Raw genomic sequence first — 21,957 nt, 5'->3', positions numbered from 1 at the left:
TCGACCGTTCCACGAGCTCAGGAACGGCCGCGATGCCTTCATCGAGCTCTGCAGATCGACAGATGATAGTGTGGAAATTTCGGCAAGCGGTGGCTAAGGGTTAAGAGAAGCCAAACACACTAAACACAAGAAAGTCGGGAAACCGAAGCACACAACTCATAACGAAAAGATTGCGGAATGCAGTGCGAAAGCAAAACTTCGAGAAGACCAACTCTGAAGCCATCGGCGAGCTAGGAATTATTCCGCACAAGAAGCGATCATGTAGGAGGAGCGAGCCGAGGCTGTCGCTCGACCACACAATAAATTTTTGCTTAATCCCAATTTGCAGTACCGGTTCGACACTAGAATACTGCGCCTTGGTTCTTCCAAAAGCGATAGTAATAAGCACGTCGACTGCAGTGTCATTTGGGGTAGTGAGTCAGACATGGAGAGGATATGGGGCGGGTGGAATATGCAACGACAGGGGCATTGCAGGGCGGCCGCCGGCTCGTTGCGCTGTGGCGCACCGGTGCCGGCGGCGGCCTGGCTGGGCTGCTGGTGCCTCCATGTAGAGCTGCCGCGGAGCCCAGGCAAAGTGCCGCTAACGAAGCGATTGCCTTTGGTGACATCTTTTGCAATAACGACTGCGCGAATCGACGGTATCTCGTAAGGAAGGAAAGAGCAGCAGCTGCCGCCGAGCCCAGGCGCCGTGCCGAACACGCAGAAGGTCCCCGGCTCGATTGCGGGCGGAAACCCGTTTTCGTCGCACTCAGCAAGACGCTTGCTACGATCTCTACTGTGACCATTTAAATCAACTTCAAACGTTCCATCAGCAGGGTGCACATGGCTCAAATGAAACATGAAACGGTTTCAGAACTGGTTGTCGGATTTTAGCGCTGACTTGGAGGCCTGGAAATGCGCGAAACAGCCACCGCCATGCGATTTGTTACCACACCGTTGTACAAAACGCAAGGGCTCGTCCGGGATTTGAACCCGGGACCTCCTGCACCCGAAGCAGGAATCATACCCCTAGACCAACGAGCCTATTCGTTCCGAAAACGCACTGCATGTCAATGACGCCACCTTTGATGGTCTCACCATGTAGGGCTGCAGCTCAGCCAGCGTTCTCCCTGTCTGTCGCGGTTGGATTGTTTTCATCGACGTCTTTTACTGCAGGAACTTCACGAATCGGAGGGAGCTCGTAGCCGATGCCCTTGCTAACACAGAAGAAAAACTGTTGCTATTACGAGTCTCCGGGTGGTACATGAAAAGAACCGTCGTTTCCGTGGTGTAGCGGTTATCACGTCTGCTTTACACGCAGAAGGTCCCCGGTTCGATCCCGGGCGGGAACACAACAATTTTAATCTATATTTCGGATTTCATTTCCGAGATGACCTCACGTCCGCGTATGCAGAGACAAGCAATGTTGTATGCTAGACGGATAGGGCGTCATTTTACTGTCAAATACTGTAGCTCTCTTATTGCACCGGTATTTGGTAACTGAGAACGCCCCTAGCTCCATTATGGCTGGCAAAATTTATAATCCGGTTCTTCAGGGCTACTTCAAGTGCGCTTGCTACTGGCTTTCCTGAGCTCACCCTACTCGCCTTGTCACAGCTCTGTTAAAGTGTGATGCTAACTAATAATGAGAAACTCTTAGCCACGCTCAATCTTACATGCCACCCCTTGGTTGTTGCCGTCGCTAGTAAGATGAGGGTAGACTGTCGCACAATTAAGCTGAATCTCCACTCACGGTGCACATATCCCGCAAAGACAACCTTGTTTTCCGTTGCATGCAAAATTACCGTCTGCCTTTCTACCGAATTCCACCTACGTACTTTACTGGTGCCGCATTCTTGTTATATCCACGTGCTATAACAGGCGTCTACTCTTCATTGAGGAGCTGCAACCGGGGCTGAGTTCCACCTACGCTTCAGCACGGTCAAAATGGCAGGGCTCGTCCGGGATTTGAACCCGGGACCTCCTGCACCCAAAGCAGGAATCATACCCCTAGACCAACGAGCCACCTGGCTGGAGCAGTCAAGTTAATCCCAAGTAGTGGGCCTCACAGGGAACACAAACTTTCACGCGAATTCGCAAGATAAACGCTTTCTGCAGGCAGCACTCACCACTGTTGAGAAGAATATTAAAGGCAACGAATAAAAAGCGAAATAACTTCATCGAGCACTGCTTATGAACAGCCGGCAGTGCCTCAGTTTCGGTATGTGGTTTCTCAGGGTTAAGAGGAGGCGAATGCACTAAACAAAAGAACATCGGGAAACCAAGCACCAACTCATAACGAAAAGATTGCAAAATATACTGCAAGCAAAATTTCCAGAAGACGGATACTGAAGACGCCGCAGACAAAAGAATTATTCTATGCAGTAACGATTATCTAGGAAGCGTGAATTGCATGTGCTGCTCCACCACACAACTTCTTTTGATACTGTTTTACTTATTCTAAATTTTCATTACCTGATCGTCTCTAAAATACTGTGCGGTTATCACCTGGTTTCCAACAGCGATAGTAGTAAGTAAATCGACTACAAAGTCTTTCAAAGTAGGTCAGACACAAAAAAAAAAAAAATCGGAGCTGCGTGTAGCTCATGTCATTCTGCTTTCAATCGTGAATCTCCGGCTGGGAGTAGTGGCGTACTTCTGTAATCCAAGCTTCTGGGAGGCCGTTGTGTGGGAGAGATCTGGAAACAACTACAGATTCGACCGTTCCACGAGCTCAGGAACGGCCGCGATGCCTTCATCGAGCTCTGCAGATCGACAGATGATAGTGTGGAAATTTCGGCAAGCGGTGGCTAAGGGTTAAGAGAAGCCAAACACACTAAACACAAGAAAGTCGGGAAACCGAAGCACACAACTCATAACGAAAAGATTGCGGAATGCAGTGCGAAAGCAAAACTTCGAGAAGACCAACTCTGAAGCCATCGGCGAGCTAGGAATTATTCCGCACAAGAAGCGATCATGTAGGAGGAGCGAGCCGAGGCTGTCGCTCGACCACACAATAAATTTTTGCTTAATCCCAATTTGCAGTACCGGTTCGACACTAGAATACTGCGCCTTGGTTCTTCCAAAAGCGATAGTAATAAGCACGTCGACTGCAGTGTCATTTGGGGTAGTGAGTCAGACATGGAGAGGATATGGGGCGGGTGGAATATGCAACGACAGGGGCATTGCAGGGCGGCCGCCGGCTCCTTGCGCTGTGGCGCACCGGTGCCGGCGGCGGCCTGGCTGGGCTGCTGGTGCCTCCATGTAGAGCTGCCGCGGAGCCCAGGCAAAGTGCCGCTAACGAAGCGATTGCCTTTGGTGACATCTTTTGCAATAACGACTGCGCGAATCGACGGTATCTCGTAAGGAAGGAAAGAGCAGCAGCTGCCGCCGAGCCCAGGCGCCGTGCCGAACACGCAGAAGGTCCCCGGCTCGATTGCGGGCGGAAACCCGTTTTCGTCGCACTCAGCAAGACACTTGCTACGATCTCTACTGTGACCATTTAAATCAACTTCAAACGTTCCATCAGCAGGGTGCACATGGCTCAAATGAAACATGAAACGGTTTCAGAACTGGTTGTCGGATTTTAGCGCTGACTTGGAGGCCTGGAAATGCGCGAAACAGCCACCGCCATGCGATTTGTTACCACACCGTTGTACAAAACGCAAGGGCTCGTCCGGGATTTGAACCCGGGACCTCCTGCACCCGAAGCAGGAATCATACCCCTAGACCAACGAGCCTATTCGTTCCGAAAACGCACTGCATGTCAATGACGCCACCTTTGATGGTCTCACCATGTAGGGCTGCAGCTCAGCCAGCGTTCTCCCTGTCTGTCGCGGTTGGATTGTTTTCATCGACGTCTTTTACTGCAGGAACTTCACGAATCGGAGGGAGCTCGTAGCCGATGCCCTTGCTAACACAGAAGAAAAACTGTTGCTATTACGAGTCTCCGGGTGGTACATGAAAAGAACCGTCGTTTCCGTGGTGTAGCGGTTATCACGTCTGCTTTACACGCAGAAGGTCCCCGGTTCGATCCCGGGCGGGAACACAACAATTTTAATCTATATTTCGGATTTCATTTCCGAGATGACCTCACGTCCGCGTATGCAGAGACAAGCAATGTTGTATGCTAGACGGATAGGGCGTCATTTTACTGTCAAATACTGTAGCTCTCTTATTGCACCGGTATTTGGTAACTGAGAACGCCCCTAGCTCCATTATGGCTGGCAAAATTTATAATCCGGTTCTTCAGGGCTACTTCAAGTGCGCTTGCTACTGGCTTTCCTGAGCTCACCCTACTCGCCTTGTCACAGCTCTGTTAAAGTGTGATGCTAACTAATAATGAGAAACTCTTAGCCACGCTCAATCTTACATGCCACCCCTTGGTTGTTGCCGTCGCTAGTAAGATGAGGGTAGACTGTCGCACAATTAAGCTGAATCTCCACTCACGGTGCACATATCCCGCAAAGACAACCTTGTTTTCCGTTGCATGCAAAATTACCGTCTGCCTTTCTACCGAATTCCACCTACGTACTTTACTGGTGCCGCATTCTTGTTATATCCACGTGCTATAACAGGCGTCTACTCTTCATTGAGGAGCTGCAACCGGGGCTGAGTTCCACCTACGCTTCAGCACGGTCAAAATGGCAGGGCTCGTCCGGGATTTGAACCCGGGACCTCCTGCACCCAAAGCAGGAATCATACCCCTAGACCAACGAGCCACCTGGCTGGAGCAGTCAAGTTAATCCCAAGTAGTGGGCCTCACAGGGAACACAAACTTTCACGCGAATTCGCAAGATAAACGCTTTCTGCAGGCAGCACTCACCACTGTTGAGAAGAATATTAAAGGCAACGAATAAAAAGCGAAATAACTTCATCGAGCACTGCTTATGAACAGCCGGCAGTGCCTCAGTTTCGGTATGTGGTTTCTCAGGGTTAAGAGGAGGCGAATGCACTAAACAAAAGAACATCGGGAAACCAAGCACCAACTCATAACGAAAAGATTGCAAAATATACTGCAAGCAAAATTTCCAGAAGACGGATACTGAAGACGCCGCAGACAAAAGAATTATTCTATGCAGTAACGATTATCTAGGAAGCGTGAATTGCATGTGCTGCTCCACCACACAACTTCTTTTGATACTGTTTTACTTATTCTAAATTTTCATTACCTGATCGTCTCTAAAATACTGTGCGGTTATCACCTGGTTTCCAACAGCGATAGTAGTAAGTAAATCGACTACAAAGTCTTTCAAAGTAGGTCAGACACAAAAAAAAAAAAAAATCGGAGCTGCGTGTAGCTCATGTCATTCTGCTTTCAATCGTGAATCTCCGGCTGGGAGTAGTGGCGTACTTCTGTAATCCAAGCTTCTGGGAGGCCGTTGTGTGGGAGAGATCTGGAAACAACTACAGATTCGACCGTTCCACGAGCTCAGGAACGGCCGCGATGCCTTCATCGAGCTCTGCAGATCGACAGATGATAGTGTGGAAATTTCGGCAAGCGGTGGCTAAGGGTTAAGAGAAGCCAAACACACTAAACACAAGAAAGTCGGGAAACCGAAGCACACAACTCATAACGAAAAGATTGCGGAATGCAGTGCGAAAGCAAAACTTCGAGAAGACCAACTCTGAAGCCATCGGCGAGCTAGGAATTATTCCGCACAAGAAGCGATCATGTAGGAGGAGCGAGCCGAGGCTGTCGCTCGACCACACAATAAATTTTTGCTTAATCCCAATTTGCAGTACCGGTTCGACACTAGAATACTGCGCCTTGGTTCTTCCAAAAGCGATAGTAATAAGCACGTCGACTGCAGTGTCATTTGGGGTAGTGAGTCAGACATGGAGAGGATATGGGGCGGGTGGAATATGCAACGACAGGGGCATTGCAGGGCGGCCGCCGGCTCCTTGCGCTGTGGCGCACCGGTGCCGGCGGCGGCCTGGCTGGGCTGCTGGTGCCTCCATGTAGAGCTGCCGCGGAGCCCAGGCAAAGTGCCGCTAACGAAGCGATTGCCTTTGGTGACATCTTTTGCAATAACGACTGCGCGAATCGACGGTATCTCGTAAGGAAGGAAAGAGCAGCAGCTGCCGCCGAGCCCAGGCGCCGTGCCGAACACGCAGAAGGTCCCCGGCTCGATTGCGGGCGGAAACCCGTTTTCGTCGCACTCAGCAAGACACTTGCTACGATCTCTACTGTGACCATTTAAATCAACTTCAAACGTTCCATCAGCAGGGTGCACATGGCTCAAATGAAACATGAAACGGTTTCAGAACTGGTTGTCGGATTTTAGCGCTGACTTGGAGGCCTGGAAATGCGCGAAACAGCCACCGCCATGCGATTTGTTACCACACCGTTGTACAAAACGCAAGGGCTCGTCCGGGATTTGAACCCGGGACCTCCTGCACCCGAAGCAGGAATCGTACCCCTAGACCAACGAGCCTATTCGTTCCGAAAACGCACTGCATGTCAATGACGCCACCTTTGATGGTCTCACCATGTAGGGCTGCAGCTCAGCCAGCGTTCTCCCTGTCTGTCGCGGTTGGATTGTTTTCATCGACGTCTTTTACTGCAGGAACTTCACGAATCGGAGGGAGCTCGTAGCCGATGCCCTTGCTAACACAGAAGAAAAACTGTTGCTATTACGAGTCTCCGGGTGGTACATGAAACGAACCGTCGTTTCCGTGGTGTAGCGGTTATCACGTCTGCTTTACACGCAGAAGGTCCCCGGTTCGATCCCGGGCGGGAACACAACAATTTTAATCTATATTTCGGATTTCATTTCCGAGATGACCTCACGTCCGCGTATGCAGAGACAAGCAATGTTGTATGCTAGACGGATAGGGCGTCATTTTACTGTCAAATACTGTAGCTCTCTTATTGCACCGGTATTTGGTAACTGAGAACGCCCCTAGCTCCATTATGGCTGGCAAAATTTATAATCCGGTTCTTCAGGGCTACTTCAAGTGCGCTTGCTACTGGCTTTCCTGAGCTCACCCTACTCGCCTTGTCACAGCTCTGTTAAAGTGTGATGCTAACTAATAATGAGAAACTCTTAGCCACGCTCAATCTTACATGCCACCCCTTGGTTGTTGCCGTCGCTAGTAAGATGAGGGTAGACTGTCGCACAATTAAGCTGAATCTCCACTCACGGTGCACATATCCCGCAAAGACAACCTTGTTTTCCGTTGCATGCAAAATTACCGTCTGCCTTTCTACCGAATTCCACCTACGTACTTTACTGGTGCCGCATTCTTGTTATATCCACGTGCTATAACAGGCGTCTACTCTTCATTGAGGAGCTGCAACCGGGGCTGAGTTCCACCTACGCTTCAGCACGGTCAAAATGGCAGGGCTCGTCCGGGATTTGAACCCGGGACCTCCTGCACCCAAAGCAGGAATCATACCCCTAGACCAACGAGCCACCTGGCTGGAGCAGTCAAGTTAATCCCAAGTAGTGGGCCTCACAGGGAACACAAACTTTCACGCGAATTCGCAAGATAAACGCTTTCTGCAGGCAGCACTCACCACTGTTGAGAAGAATATTAAAGGCAACGAATAAAAAGCGAAATAACTTCATCGAGCACTGCTTATGAACAGCCGGCAGTGCCTCAGTTTCGGTATGTGGTTTCTCAGGGTTAAGAGGAGGCGAATGCACTAAACAAAAGAACATCGGGAAACCAAGCACCAACTCATAACGAAAAGATTGCAAAATATACTGCAAGCAAAATTTCCAGAAGACGGATACTGAAGACGCCGCAGACAAAAGAATTATTCTATGCAGTAACGATTATCTAGGAAGCGTGAATTGCATGTGCTGCTCCACCACACAACTTCTTTTGATACTGTTTTACTTATTCTAAATTTTCATTACCTGATCGTCTCTAAAATACTGTGCGGTTATCACCTGGTTTCCAACAGCGATAGTAGTAAGTAAATCGACTACAAAGTCTTTCAAAGTAGGTCAGACACAAAAAAAAAAAAAATCGGAGCTGCGTGTAGCTCATGTCATTCTGCTTTCAATCGTGAATCTCCGGCTGGGAGTAGTGGCGTACTTCTGTAATCCAAGCTTCTGGGAGGCCGTTGTGTGGGAGAGATCTGGAAACAACTACAGATTCGACCGTTCCACGAGCTCAGGAACGGCCGCGATGCCTTCATCGAGCTCTGCAGATCGACAGATGATAGTGTGGAAATTTCGGCAAGCGGTGGCTAAGGGTTAAGAGAAGCCAAACACACTAAACACAAGAAAGTCGGGAAACCGAAGCACACAACTCATAACGAAAAGATTGCGGAATGCAGTGCGAAAGCAAAACTTCGAGAAGACCAACTCTGAAGCCATCGGCGAGCTAGGAATTATTCCGCACAAGAAGCGATCATGTAGGAGGAGCGAGCCGAGGCTGTCGCTCGACCACACAATAAATTTTTGCTTAATCCCAATTTGCAGTACCGGTTCGACACTAGAATACTGCGCCTTGGTTCTTCCAAAAGCGATAGTAATAAGCACGTCGACTGCAGTGTCATTTGGGGTAGTGAGTCAGACATGGAGAGGATATGGGGCGGGTGGAATATGCAACGACAGGGGCATTGCAGGGCGGCCGCCGGCTCCTTGCGCTGTGGCGCACCGGTGCCGGCGGCGGCCTGGCTGGGCTGCTGGTGCCTCCATGTAGAGCTGCCGCGGAGCCCAGGCAAAGTGCCGCTAACGAAGCGATTGCCTTTGGTGACATCTTTTGCAATAACGACTGCGCGAATCGACGGTATCTCGTAAGGAAGGAAAGAGCAGCAGCTGCCGCCGAGCCCAGGCGCCGTGCCGAACACGCAGAAGGTCCCCGGCTCGATTGCGGGCGGAAACCCGTTTTCGTCGCACTCAGCAAGACACTTGCTACGATCTCTACTGTGACCATTTAAATCAACTTCAAACGTTCCATCAGCAGGGTGCACATGGCTCAAATGAAACATGAAACGGTTTCAGAACTGGTTGTCGGATTTTAGCGCTGACTTGGAGGCCTGGAAATGCGCGAAACAGCCACCGCCATGCGATTTGTTACCACACCGTTGTACAAAACGCAAGGGCTCGTCCGGGATTTGAACCCGGGACCTCCTGCACCCGAAGCAGGAATCATACCCCTAGACCAACGAGCCTATTCGTTCCGAAAACGCACTGCATGTGAATGACGCCACCTTTGATGGTCTCACCATGTAGGGCTGCAGCTCAGCCAGCGTTCTCCCTGTCTGTCGCGGTTGGATTGTTTTCATCGACGTCTTTTACTGCAGGAACTTCACGAATCGGAGGGAGCTCGTAGCCGATGCCCTTGCTAACACAGAAGAAAAACTGTTGCTATTACGAGTCTCCGGGTGGTACATGAAACGAACCGTCGTTTCCGTGGTGTAGCGGTTATCACGTCTGCTTTACATGCAGAAGGTCCCCGGTTCGATCCCGGGCGGAAACACAACAATTTTAATCTATATTTCGGATTTCATTTCCGAGATGACCTCACGTCCGCGTATGCAGAGACAAGCAATGTTGTATGCTAGACGGATAGGGCGTCATTTTACTGTCAAATATTGTAGCTCTCTTATTGCACCGGTATTTGGTAACTGAGAACGCCCCTAGCTCCATTATGGCTGGCAAAATTTATAATCCGGTTCTTCAGGGCTACTTCAAGTGCGCTTGCTACTGGCTTTCCTGAGCTCACCCTACTCGCCTTGTCACAGCTCTGTCAAAGTGTGATGCTAACTAATAATGAGAAACTCTTAGCCACGCTCAATCTTACATGCCACCCCTTGGTTGTTGCCGTCGCTAGTAAGATGAGGGTAGACTGTCGCACAATTAAGCTGAATCTCCACTCACGGTGCACATATCCCGCAAAGACAACCTTGTTTTCCGTTGCATGCAAAATTACCGTCTGCCTTTCTACCGAATTCCACCTACGTACTTTACTGGTGCCGCATTCTTGTTATATCCACGTGCTATAACAGGCGTCTACTCTTCATTGAGGAGCTGCAACCGGGGCTGAGTTCCACCTACGCTTCAGCACGGTCAAAATGGCAGGGCTCGTCCGGGATTTGAACCCGGGACCTCCTGCACCCAAAGCAGGAATCATACCCCTAGACCAACGAGCCACCTGGCTGGAGCAGTCAAGTTAATCCCAAGTAGTGGGCCTCACAGGGAACACAAACTTTCACGCGAATTCGCAAGATAAACGCTTTCTGCAGGCAGCACTCACCACTGTTGAGAAGAATATTAAAGGCAACGAATAAAAAGCGAAATAACTTCATCGAGCACTGCTTATGAACAGCCGGCAGTGCCTCAGTTTCGGTATGTGGTTTCTCAGGGTTAAGAGGAGGCGAATGCACTAAACAAAAGAACATCGGGAAACCAAGCACCAACTCATAACGAAAAGATTGCAAAATATACTGCAAGCAAAATTTCCAGAAGACGGATACTGAAGACGCCGCAGACAAAAGAATTATTCTATGCAGTAACGATTATCTAGGAAGCGTGAATTGCATGTGCTGCTCCACCACACAACTTCTTTTGATACTGTTTTACTTATTCTAAATTTTCATTACCTGATCGTCTCTAAAATACTGTGCGGTTATCACCTGGTTTCCAACAGCGATAGTAGTAAGTAAATCGACTACAAAGTCTTTCAAAGTAGGTCAGACACAAAAAAAAAAAAATCGGAGCTGCGTGTAGCTCATGTCATTCTGCTTTCAATCGTGAATCTCCGGCTGGGAGTAGTGGCGTACTTCTGTAATCCAAGCTTCTGGGAGGCCGTTGTGTGGGAGAGATCTGGAAACAACTACAGATTCGACCGTTCCACGAGCTCAGGAACGGCCGCGATGCCTTCATCGAGCTCTGCAGATCGACAGATGATAGTGTGGAAATTTCGGCAAGCGGTGGCTAAGGGTTAAGAGAAGCCAAACACACTAAACACAAGAAAGTCGGGAAACCGAAGCACACAACTCATAACGAAAAGATTGCGGAATGCAGTGCGAAAGCAAAACTTCGAGAAGACCAACTCTGAAGCCATCGGCGAGCTAGGAATTATTCCGCACAAGAAGCGATCATGTAGGAGGAGCGAGCCGAGGCTGTCGCTCGACCACACAATAAATTTTTGCTTAATCCCAATTTGCAGTACCGGTTCGACACTAGAATACTGCGCCTTGGTTCTTCCAAAAGCGATAGTAATAAGCACGTCGACTGCAGTGTCATTTGGGGTAGTGAGTCAGACATGGAGAGGATATGGGGCGGGTGGAATATGCAACGACAGGGGCATTGCAGGGCGGCCGCCGGCTCGTTGCGCTGTGGCGCACCGGTGCCGGCGGCGGCCTGGCTGGGCTGCTGGTGCCTCCATGTAGAGCTGCCGCGGAGCCCAGGCAAAGTGCCGCTAACGAAGCGATTGCCTTTGGTGACATCTTTTGCAATAACGACTGCGCGAATCGACGGTATCTCGTAAGGAAGGAAAGAGCAGCAGCTGCCGCCGAGCCCAGGCGCCGTGCCGAACACGCAGAAGGTCCCCGGCTCGATTGCGGGCGGAAACCCGTTTTCGTCGCACTCAGCAAGACACTTGCTACGATCTCTACTGTGACCATTTAAATCAACTTCAAACGTTCCATCAGCAGGGTGCACATGGCTCAAATGAAACATGAAACGGTTTCAGAACTGGTTGTCGGATTTTAGCGCTGACTTGGAGGCCTGGAAATGCGCGAAACAGCCACCGCCATGCGATTTGTTACCACACCGTTGTACAAAACGCAAGGGCTCGTCCGGGATTTGAACCCGGGACCTCCTGCACCCGAAGCAGGAATCATACCCCTAGACCAACGAGCCTATTCGTTCCGAAAACGCACTGCATGTGAATGACGCCACCTTTGATGGTCTCACCATGTAGGGCTGCAGCTCTGCCAGCGTTCTTCCTGTCTGTCGCGGTTGGATTCTTTTCATCGACGTCTTTTACTGCAGGAACTTCACGAATCGGAGGGAGCTCGTAGCCGATGCCCTTGCTAACACAGAAGAAAAACTGTTGCTATTACGAGTCTCCGGGTGGTACATGAAAAGAACCGTCGTTTCCGTGGTGTAGCGGTTATCACGTCTGCGTTACACGCAGAAGGTCCCCGGTTCGATCCCGGGCGGGAACACAACAATTTTAATCTATATTTCGGATTTCATTTCCGAGATGACCTCACGTCCGCGTATGCAGAGACAAGCAATGTTGTATGCTAGACGGATAGGGCGTCATTTTACTGTCAAATACTGTAGCTCTCTTATTGCACCGGTATTTGGTAACTGAGAACGCCCCTAGCTCCATTATGGCTGGCAAAATTTATAATCCGGTTCTTCAGGGCTACTTCAAGTGCGCTTGCTACTGGCTTTCCTGAGCTCACCCTACTCGCCTTGTCACAGCTCTGTCAAAGTGTGATGCTAACTAATAATGAGAAACTCTTAGCCACGCTCAATCTTACATGCCACCCCTTGGTTGTTGCCGTCGCTAGTAAGATGAGGGTAGACTGTCGCACAATTAAGCTGAATCTCCACTCACGGTGCACATATCCCGCAAAGACAACCTTGTTTTCCGTTGCATGCAAAATTACCGTCTGCCTTTCTACCGAATTCGACCTACGTACTTTACTGGTGCCGCATTCTTGTTATATCCACGTGCTATAACAGGCGTCTACTCTTCATTGAGGAGCTGCAACAGGGGCTGAGTTCCACCTACGCTTCAGCACGGTCAAAATGGCAGGGCTCGTCCGGGATTTGAACCCGGGACCTCCTGCACCCAAAGCAGGAATCATACCCCTAGACCAACGAGCCACCTGGCTGGAGCAGTCAAGTTAATCCCAAGTAGTGGGCCTCACAGGGAACACAAACTTTCACGCGAATTCGCAAGATAAACGCTTTCTGCAGGCAGCACTCACCACTGTTGAGAAGAATATTAAAGGCAACGAATAAAAAGCGAAATAACTTCATCGAGCACTGCTTATGAACAGCCGGCAGTGCCTCAGTTTCGGTATGTGGTTTCTCAGGGTTAAGAGGAGGCGAATGCACTAAACAAAAGAACATCGGGAAACCAAGCACCAACTCATAACGAAAAGATTGCAAAATATACTGCAAGCAAAATTTCCAGAAGACGGATACTGAAGACGCCGCAGACAAAAGAATTATTCTATGCAGTAACGATTATCTAGGAAGCGTGAATTGCATGTGCTGCTCCACCACACAACTTCTTTTGATACTGTTTTACTTATTCTAAATTTTCATTACCTGATCGTCTCTAAAATACTGTGCGGTTATCACCTGGTTTCCAACAGCGATAGTAGTAAGTAAATCGACTACAAAGTCTTTCAAAGTAGGTCAGACACACAAAAAAAAATCGGAGCTGCGTGTAGCTCATGTCATTCTTCTTTCAATCGTGAATCTCCGTCTGGGAGTAGTGGCGTACTTCTGTAATCCAAGCTTCTGGGAGGCCGTTGTGTGGGAGAGATCTGGAAACAACTACAGATTCGACCGTTCCACGAGCTCAGGAACGGCCGCGATGCCTTCATCGAGCTCTGCAGATCGACAGATGATAGTGTGGAAATTTCGGCAAGCGGTGGCTAAGGGTTAAGAGAAGCCAAACACACTAAACACAAGAAAGTCGGGAAACCGAAGCACACAACTCATAACGAAAAGATTGCGGAATGCAGTGCGAAAGCAAAACTTCGAGAAGACCAACTCTGAAGCCATCGGCGAGCTAGGAATTGTTCCGCACAAGAAGCGATCATGTAGGAGGAGCGAGCCGAGGCTGTCGCTCGACCACACAATAAATTTTTGCTTAATCCCAATTTGCAGTACCGGTTCGACACTAGAATACTGCGCCTTGGTTCTTCCAAAAGCGATAGTAATAAGCACGTCGACTGCAGTGTCATTTGGGGTAGTGAGTCAGACATGGAGAGGATATGGGGCGGGTGGAATATGCAACGACAGGGGCATTGCAGGGCGGCCGCCGGCTCCTTGCGCTGTGGCGCACCGGTGCCGGCGGCGGCCTGGCTGGGCTGCTGGTGCCTCCATGTAGAGCTGCCGCGGAGCCCAGGCAAAGTGCCGCTAACGAAGCGATTGCCTTTGGTGACATCTTTTGCAATAACGACGTCGCGAATCGACGGTATCTCGTAAGGAAGGAAAGAGCAGCAGCTGCCGCCGAGCCCAGGCGCCGTGCCGAACACGCAGAAGGTCCCCGGCTCGATTGCGGGCGGAAACCCGTTTTCGTCGCACTCAGCAAGACACTTGCTACGATCTCTACTGTGACCATTTAAATCAACTTCAAACGTTCCATCAGCAGGGTGCACATGGCTCAAATGAAACATGAAACGGTTTCAGAACTGGTTGTCGGATTTTAGCGCTGACTTGGAGGCCTGGAAATGCGCGAAACAGCCACCGCCATGCGATTTGTTACCACACCGTTGTACAAAACGCAAGGGCTCGTCCGGGATTTGAACCCGGGACCTCCTGCACCCGAAGCAGGAATCATACCCCTAGACCAACGAGCCTATTCGTTCCGAAAACGCACTGCATGTGAATGACGCCACCTTTGATGGTCTCACCATGTAGGGCTGCAGCTCAGCCAGCGTTCTCCCTGTCTGTCGCGGTTGGATTGTTTTCATCGACGTCTTTTACTGCAGGAACTTCACGAATCGGAGGGAGCTCGTAGCCGATGCCCTTGCTAACACAGAAGAAAAACTGTTGCTATTACGAGTCTCCGGGTGGTACATGAAAAGAACCGTCGTTTCCGTGGTGTAGCGGTTATCACGTCTGCTTTACACGCAGAAGGTCCCCGGTTCGATCCCGGGCGGGTACACAACAATTTTAATCTATATTTCGGATTTCATTTCCGAGATGACCTCACGTCCGCGTATGCAGAGACAAGCAATGTTGTATGCTAGACGGATAGGGCGTCATTTTACTGTCAAATACTGTAGCTCTCTTATTGCACCGGTATTTGGTAACTGAGAACGCCCCTAGCTCCATTATGGCTGGCAAAATTTATAATCCGGTTCTTCAGGGCTACTTCAAGTGCGCTTGCTACTGGCTTTCCTGAGCTCACCCTACTCGAGTTGTCACAGCTCTGTCAAAGTGTGATGCTAACTAATAATGAGAAACTCTTAGCCACGCTCAATCTTACATGCCACCCCTTGGTTGTTGCCGTCGCTAGTAAGATGAGGGTAGACTGTCGCACAATTAAGCTGAATCTCCACTCACGGTGCACATATCCCGCAAAGACAACCTTGTTTTCCGTTGCATGCAAAATTACCGTCTGCCTTTCTACCGAATTCCACCTACGTACTTTACTGGTGCCGCATTCTTGTTATATCCACGTGCTATAACAGGCGTCTACTCTTCATTGAGGAGCTGCAACCGGGGCTGAGTTCCACCTACGCTTCAGCACGGTCAAAATGGCAGGGCTCGTCCGGGATTTGAACCCGGGACCTCCTGCACCCAAAGCAGGAATCATACCCTTTTTTTTTTTTTTTTTTTTTTTTTTTTTTTTTTTTTTTTTTTTTTTTTTTTTTTCTTCAGCATTCAGACAGAAGAGGCTATAAAAATATTTTATGCCAGCTGCTCTCGATCCACTGACATTATGAATAGAAACAACGCACGCTACCGCTTTTTTTTTTTTTTTTTTTTTTATAGCACGACTCACGCGTTTTTTTTTTTTTTTTTTTTTTTTTCTCGGGGTAGCGCGTTTCCACAGCGCTTTTATTTTTATTTTCCTGGACCTCTTCCACTTCAGGCGTTGGCCCCTATCATCCATATCACCCCCAAACTCCTATCTAACCTAAAAAAAAAAAAAAAAAAAAAAAAAAAAAAAAAAAAAAAAAAAAAAAAAAGAGAAATTCTGTTGCCACCGCCACTTTCACCCTAACTTAACCTACTTTTTTATTTATTTTTTCATTATTTTTTTTAAATAATATATAAAGGAACTGAATACATCTTCTTGCCGTGACAATCTGTCCAATACCCGTGGAACAGAAGAACACGAAATCAATCAAGCACTTCTGATGTGTTTTATGTTACGGCTTCTGGCAAAATTAGTTTTCCTGAGGCACTTTCACCTGCTGTACTATAAAAATAAATAAATAAATGCCAACTTAATTATAATGAAGCACAAGTAGTATCAACTCGCTGTAGTGTTGTGCACCAACCCAAAAAAAAAAAAAAAAAAAAAAAAAAATTACCGCTTCATTATGGCAAAGTGTGAAGTAAGAAATTTTGAAACAAAGCTTTGTATTTCCGACTCGTTTTAAGGTTGTGGTGCTCTTCCATTATATACTGTATGTACTCGTCTATACTCGCATGTGTATTCGTAACTGCAAAATATGCAAACTGGCCGATAATCCAAACATAGCTATTGTGCTTTGTTGCAGGAAAGAAATGCCAGTCTGGTTGAAGGACATCTTTAAGTGTTATAGCGGAGTCTGTGGTTCTAGTAATTATTGCGAGTTTTTTTCTAGTCCAGTTCCATATGTGGTATTGGTCGCGGCAGATGAGAATGTGTGCCAAGGTATCTACAGTATGGCAATGATCGCAGTACGGACTCTGCTTCATTTTGATATTGTGCAACTTTTCACCTGTGGGGACCTTCTCGTTCACAATGTCATACCACGTGGACACTACTTTGGAGTGGAGGATGGGATTGTTAATGTTTTTCCAGACGTTACTCCAGTTGACCGCTGGATATTTCGCTTCAATTGGGTTTTGCCTATGGTGTCTCGTGAGGTGGTAATAGGTCCTTCTGGTGTTAAGCAGCTGTGAAGTGTCTTGAATATAGCTCATTTCCAGGTAATAAGTCCGGACGTGATCGAGTTGAGCGCTGATGCGACCAACATCGACTGGGGCCTTTTTGCTCGTTGGGGCTAACCTGTTGAATAACGTTTTCGTAATTGTCGGGTGGGGTGACTGCAGTATTTTGCGGATTCGGTCCATATATACGGCAGTGCATTGGTTCTTGATGTCTTTGACGCCCAAACCACTAGCGGCGCGGGTTAACACTATGGTTGGCATAGCGACTTTAAAGATGTTTCCGCTCCATATGAACCAATACGCTGCAGCTAAAAGCTTTTGCGCTGTATCCTTGGGTACTGGTAACACTGCTGCGATGTGATATATTTTGCTTAGCGCATAGCTGTTAATCAATAGAGCTCTCTGTATCCGATTGAGCGTTCTAGTTTTGTGTTCACGGAGAGTAGCCCTGAATATATGCAGTTTATGGTCCCAGTTGGCTACTGTCATCTCCCTTGGGTTGGCCATTAGAATCATACCTAAGTGGTTCGTCTTCTCTGTTCTTTGTAGCCATGTTCTTGGAATGGACTCCATATGGGGTCCAACAGGTAAAATTTTCGATTTTTGTTCATTGAGTTTGGCTCCGGAAGAAGTGGCGTAAGCGTGGATTATTTGTTGAACGACTTCCATTTCTGAGTGCGTGTTAACTACTACACTGACGTCATCAGCATAAGCGTGACACACGGTTTTTGTACCCAACACCTGTAGACCTTGTAACCTGTGATGCAGGTTGAACAGTAACGGTTCTACGGCGATTGCGTATAGTGCCATAGAAAGGGGGCAGCCTTGTCTCACTGATTGCTTGATCGGGACTGGTGAACTTAGCTGACCATTAATTTTGATTCGAGAGGAAGTGCCGACTATACATTTGCGTATGATCTGAATAAAATGAGCACTGAATCCCATCCGTTGCATTACAGTTAGTAGAAAGTGGTGGTTGATGCGGTCAAAAGCCTTATCGAAGTCTAAAACCATGAGACCAACATTGCATTTGCATAGCCACGACAAATGTATTATGTCTCTATATTCACATAGTGCATTCGACATTGATCTCCCTGGGACAGCACTCATTTGATAAGGGCCAAGTACTTTCGGCAGTACCGTCTTCAGTCTACAGTTTATGAGTCGGGTGAAGAATTTATAGTCGGAATTGAGGAGTGTTAGTGGTCGAAAATCCTTCAGCGTAGCGCTACGTGGTTTTTTGGGGATCAGTACAATCATTCCTTCGGTAAACTGAGATGGCATCTGCACGTCTCCCAATAATTCATTGCATATTTTGGTGAATTCCGGTCCTATGATGTGCCAAAAACGAGCATAAAATTGTATGGGTAGGCCATCTAAACCAGCAGATTTCTTTGTAGGCGAGTCTTTGATTATGGCACATACTTCTTCCTCAGTTATGTGGGCTACAAGGTCGGCGTTGTCAGTCGGATGGACCGTGGATTGAATGTTGGATAAAAGCGGCTCACTTGCCGTCGCGTCAGTCGCCGATGCGGAGTAAAAATCTGTATAATGTTGCACCACGTAGTTTTTAACTGTGACCTGTTGATCGTATTCGTTCCCCTGTTCATCACTGAGAGTGTGGATTAACTTTTGTTTACCTCTCTTGGCTTCCCGTATCACGTGATATACGGACGTATTCTCCTGCGTCAGTTCAATCGGAGGACGCGATCGAACTTTTTTCCCCTCTAGTGATTGTCGTACCAACGCCGTTATTCTTGCTTTGGTGCGTTTTATTCTAGAGCTGTTTGCTACTAATCCCATGGGGTCATCATATAGTTCGCGGAGGCAAAGAAAGTGATACTCCAAGGTGCGTTTTCGCCAGTACGCTTTCATGCGACCATATCGTGCGATGCATTTTTTTATCTGCGGTTTCGCAGACTGTAGCCACCACATGATGCGTGTAGGATATCTGGATTGCATCCGAAGACAACGCTGCCATGTAGCATGGACCTCCTGTTTCAGTACTGCGTCCTCCAAAAGTGACACGTTTAGCTGCCATACGCCCCTTCCCAGGAATGTTTTTTGTTTAGTATGCTTCGCGGTTATATGAAATGCGCAGTGATCCGAGAAGTTAAGAGGCCAAATTTCACAGTCAGTTACATTATAGATAAAACCTTTCGTTACATACAGCCTGTCTAGTCTGCTTGCCGATTACTGGATACGTACGTGTATCCTCGGGTGTGCGGGCGAAGGTGGCACCAAGCATCTATCATATCGAGCCCGTTAATTAACAGCAACAGCTCCTCACAAAAGTTGAAGTTCGGGATTTGATCTTCTGGACGCAATACGCAGTTAAAATCTCCACCCAAAATTATGTGCAGTCGAGGATCCGTTATTAATGGGACAATTTCGTCCCGGAACAGGTTGCCCCTTGCTCGTTTTCCGCTGGATCCAGAGGGAGCATATATATTAACAAGAAGCAGATCATATATTTGTGCAGTTATGCCTCGTCCAGATTCAAGTATTGCTTTTGCTGTACATGGTATGCCGTGTTTGAACAGTATTCCTGTTCCACATACATTGCCTATGTTTAAGATCGCCTCATATCCGTACACATCCGCTATTTTGGTTGTAACTACCTCTTGTAACATCGCTATGTCAATGTCGGCGGCATATAAGTAGTCCTTCACAGATTGCAACTTTACGTCCGAAACTATTCTGTTCACATTGAGCGTGGCAATTTTATACGCCTGCGTCATTCGGTAGTCCAACTAAGCGCATTCAGTGTCGTCAGACCATGCTGTCCCCGTATCAGTTCCGCAGCGGTCAACAGTGTCCATTGGTTCTTCAATTGGAGGGGCGAGGTTCATCTGTACGTCCTCATTCGGGTTGGGGATGTCTGGTTTTCCGATGTCTGCCACGCCTTGCTTTCCGCTTCGATCTGTTTTAAGAATTTTTTTGGTACGGGAGAGTTTTTTCTCCAGTTCTTGAATCTCTTCAGGGCTCTGTTTTCGTGTTTGCCGTTTAGGTTTCACCGGCTGCTGTCTGATGTTGTCTTCCTCAGCATTCTTCAAATCTTCTAAGCGGGTGGTGTTTCGAGCTAAATTGTCGACCGTGCTCTTGGTGGATGATGGTGTCAATAGAGAAATCGGTTCACTATGAGGTTGCTCATTCCGGGATGGTTCTTGCATGTCATTCTCAACAGCGGAGGAATCGGATAATTTGCTGTGGCTCCCAATATCTTTCGGTGGCTGTTGTGTTGAAACCGTTACAGCTGTCACGATTTCCTTAGGTGCGGGTGGTCTAGCTTCTGTTGTGTCAGTGGTGGCAATCTGGGCTTCTTCTCGGGTTGTAAGGTCCTCCGAATTCACATCAGGGCTTGGGGTCAGGACTTTGCCGCGGGCAGCCGTAGCGTAAGTCGCTGGCAGCGCAGTCATAGCCGGCGGTCGCGGCGCCTCGCCAGCCGGCAGCTGCGCCACTCGCCGCTGTAAACACTCCGCGCGGACGTGGCCGGGAGAGTTGCACGCCGCGCACGTCCTCGGCTGGCCGTCGTATATAACGATACCTCGGTATCCACAGACGCTGATGTATGACGGTACATGTTTGTGCAAATCGACCTTTAATTGCCTCACTCCGTTGAGAACTTGGAATTTGCGCGCGTTGGACCACCGTTCGGCAACATTGCTGAGAACTTTACCGTACGGCGCTATCACTGCGTTTATTTGTTCCGCCGGTACTTCGAATGGTAGTTCGAATATCCTGATAGTTCGTATTCCAAAACCTGCATGTGTTACGGTGACTTCGCCTACGTTTCCATCACAATGCTTAAATTTCATACTTCCTCCGCAAGACTCGACTACTTTGTCACATAAGTTAGCATTCCTCAATTTCACAAATACAACGCTGCTCACTATCGAAAGATGCATTCCAATGACATCCTCTGAATCAACTTTCACTTCGTATTCCAACCAATCTTCGATTTCGTGTAGCGTAGGTCGAGCGTAATTACGATCAAACGAGAATTTCAAAGTATCTTGTCTGTTCAAGTGGGCCATCACGGATTCATATTTCAAATTTCAGTATGCGTAGAAGCTCTGCAACGATGCAAGACGCACTGCGACTTACCACGCCGAAGCACAGCAGACCGCGGCGCACGAAACTCAGCACACGTCCGCACAGCACGGCTGACGCGGAAAGACTGCCCCTAGACCAACGAGCCACCTGGCTGGAGCAGTCAAGTTAATCCCAAGTAGTGGGCCTCACAGGGAACACAAACTTTCACGCGAATTCGCAAGATAAACGCTTTCTGCAGGCAGCACTCACCACTGTTGAGAAGAATATTAAAGGCAACGAATAAAAAGCGAAATAACTTCATCGAGCACTGCTTATGAACAGCCGGCAGTGCCTCAGTTTCGGTATGTGGTTTCTCAGGGTTAAGAGGAGGCGAATGCACTAAACAAAAGAACATCGGGAAACCAAGCACCAACTCATAACGAAAAGATTGCAAAATATACTGCAAGCAAAATTTCCAGAAGACGGATACTGAAGACGCCGCAGACAAAAGAATTATTCTATGCAGTAACGATTATCTAGGAAGCGTGAATTGCATGTGCTGCTCCACCACACAACTTCGTTTGATACTGTTTTACTTATTCTAAATTTTCATTACCTGATCGTCTCTAAAATACTGTGCGGTTATCACCTGGTTTCCAACAGCGATAGTAGTAAGTAAATCGACTACAAAGTCTTTCAAAGTAGGTCAGACACAAACAAAAAAAATCGGAGCTGCGTGTAGCTCATGTCATTCTGCTTTCAATCGTGAATCTGCGGCTGGGAGTAGTGGCGTACTTCTGTAATCCAAGCTTCTGGGAGGCCGTTGTGTGGGAGAGATCTGGAAACAACTACAGATTCGACCGTTCCACGAGCTCAGGAACGGCCGCGATGCCTTCATCGAGCTCTGCAGATCGACAGATGATAGTGTGGAAATTTCGGCAAGCGGTGGCTAAGGGTTAAGAGAAGCCAAACACACTAAACACAAGAAAGTCGGGAAACCGAAGCACACAACTCATAACGAAAAGATTGCGGAATGCAGTGCGAAAGCAAAACTTCGAGAAGACCAACTCTGAAGCCATCGGCGAGCTAGGAATTATTCCGCACAAGAAGCGATCATGTAGGAGGAGCGAGCCGAGGCTGTCGCTCGACCACACAATAAATTTTTGCTTAA

At 48.3% G+C, this 21,957-nt stretch overlaps 17 non-coding genes across 17 annotated transcripts; 6 read left to right on the top strand and 11 right to left on the bottom strand.

Annotated features, from left to right (window-relative positions):
• Positions 1-951: 951 nt before the first annotated feature.
• Positions 952-1,023, bottom strand: Trnap-cgg. Its single transcript has one exon. It is a non-coding gene; the product is annotated as a tRNA-Pro (tRNA).
• A 235-nt stretch (positions 1,024-1,258) lies between these two features.
• Positions 1,259-1,331, top strand: Trnav-uac. Its single transcript has one exon. It is a non-coding gene; the product is annotated as a tRNA-Val (tRNA).
• A 601-nt stretch (positions 1,332-1,932) lies between these two features.
• Trnap-ugg lies at positions 1,933-2,004 on the bottom strand. Its single transcript has one exon. It is a non-coding gene; the product is annotated as a tRNA-Pro (tRNA).
• A 1,643-nt stretch (positions 2,005-3,647) lies between these two features.
• Trnap-cgg lies at positions 3,648-3,719 on the bottom strand. Its single transcript has one exon. It is a non-coding gene; the product is annotated as a tRNA-Pro (tRNA).
• Positions 3,720-3,954: 235 nt separating this feature from the next.
• Trnav-uac lies at positions 3,955-4,027 on the top strand. Its single transcript has one exon. It is a non-coding gene; the product is annotated as a tRNA-Val (tRNA).
• Positions 4,028-4,628: 601 nt separating this feature from the next.
• Trnap-ugg lies at positions 4,629-4,700 on the bottom strand. Its single transcript has one exon. It is a non-coding gene; the product is annotated as a tRNA-Pro (tRNA).
• A 1,644-nt stretch (positions 4,701-6,344) lies between these two features.
• On the bottom strand, positions 6,345-6,416 carry Trnap-cgg. The gene has a single exon. It is a non-coding gene; the product is annotated as a tRNA-Pro (tRNA).
• Positions 6,417-6,651: 235 nt separating this feature from the next.
• On the top strand, positions 6,652-6,724 carry Trnav-uac. The gene has a single exon. It is a non-coding gene; the product is annotated as a tRNA-Val (tRNA).
• A 601-nt stretch (positions 6,725-7,325) lies between these two features.
• Trnap-ugg lies at positions 7,326-7,397 on the bottom strand. Its single transcript has one exon. It is a non-coding gene; the product is annotated as a tRNA-Pro (tRNA).
• Positions 7,398-9,040: 1,643 nt separating this feature from the next.
• Trnap-cgg lies at positions 9,041-9,112 on the bottom strand. Its single transcript has one exon. It is a non-coding gene; the product is annotated as a tRNA-Pro (tRNA).
• Positions 9,113-9,347: 235 nt separating this feature from the next.
• Positions 9,348-9,420, top strand: Trnav-uac. Its single transcript has one exon. It is a non-coding gene; the product is annotated as a tRNA-Val (tRNA).
• Positions 9,421-10,021: 601 nt separating this feature from the next.
• Trnap-ugg lies at positions 10,022-10,093 on the bottom strand. The gene has a single exon. It is a non-coding gene; the product is annotated as a tRNA-Pro (tRNA).
• Positions 10,094-11,735: 1,642 nt separating this feature from the next.
• Trnap-cgg lies at positions 11,736-11,807 on the bottom strand. The gene has a single exon. It is a non-coding gene; the product is annotated as a tRNA-Pro (tRNA).
• A 235-nt stretch (positions 11,808-12,042) lies between these two features.
• Trnav-uac lies at positions 12,043-12,115 on the top strand. Its single transcript has one exon. It is a non-coding gene; the product is annotated as a tRNA-Val (tRNA).
• Positions 12,116-12,716: 601 nt separating this feature from the next.
• Positions 12,717-12,788, bottom strand: Trnap-ugg. The gene has a single exon. It is a non-coding gene; the product is annotated as a tRNA-Pro (tRNA).
• A 1,640-nt stretch (positions 12,789-14,428) lies between these two features.
• Trnap-cgg lies at positions 14,429-14,500 on the bottom strand. Its single transcript has one exon. It is a non-coding gene; the product is annotated as a tRNA-Pro (tRNA).
• A 235-nt stretch (positions 14,501-14,735) lies between these two features.
• On the top strand, positions 14,736-14,808 carry Trnav-uac. Its single transcript has one exon. It is a non-coding gene; the product is annotated as a tRNA-Val (tRNA).
• Positions 14,809-21,957: the final 7,149 nt, after the last annotated feature.

This window comes from Schistocerca americana, chromosome 2, assembly GCF_021461395.2.
Source record: "Schistocerca americana isolate TAMUIC-IGC-003095 chromosome 2, iqSchAmer2.1, whole genome shotgun sequence".
NCBI lineage: Eukaryota > Metazoa > Arthropoda > Insecta > Orthoptera > Acrididae > Schistocerca > Schistocerca americana.
This window is presented reverse-complemented; position numbering and strand designations above follow the sequence as displayed.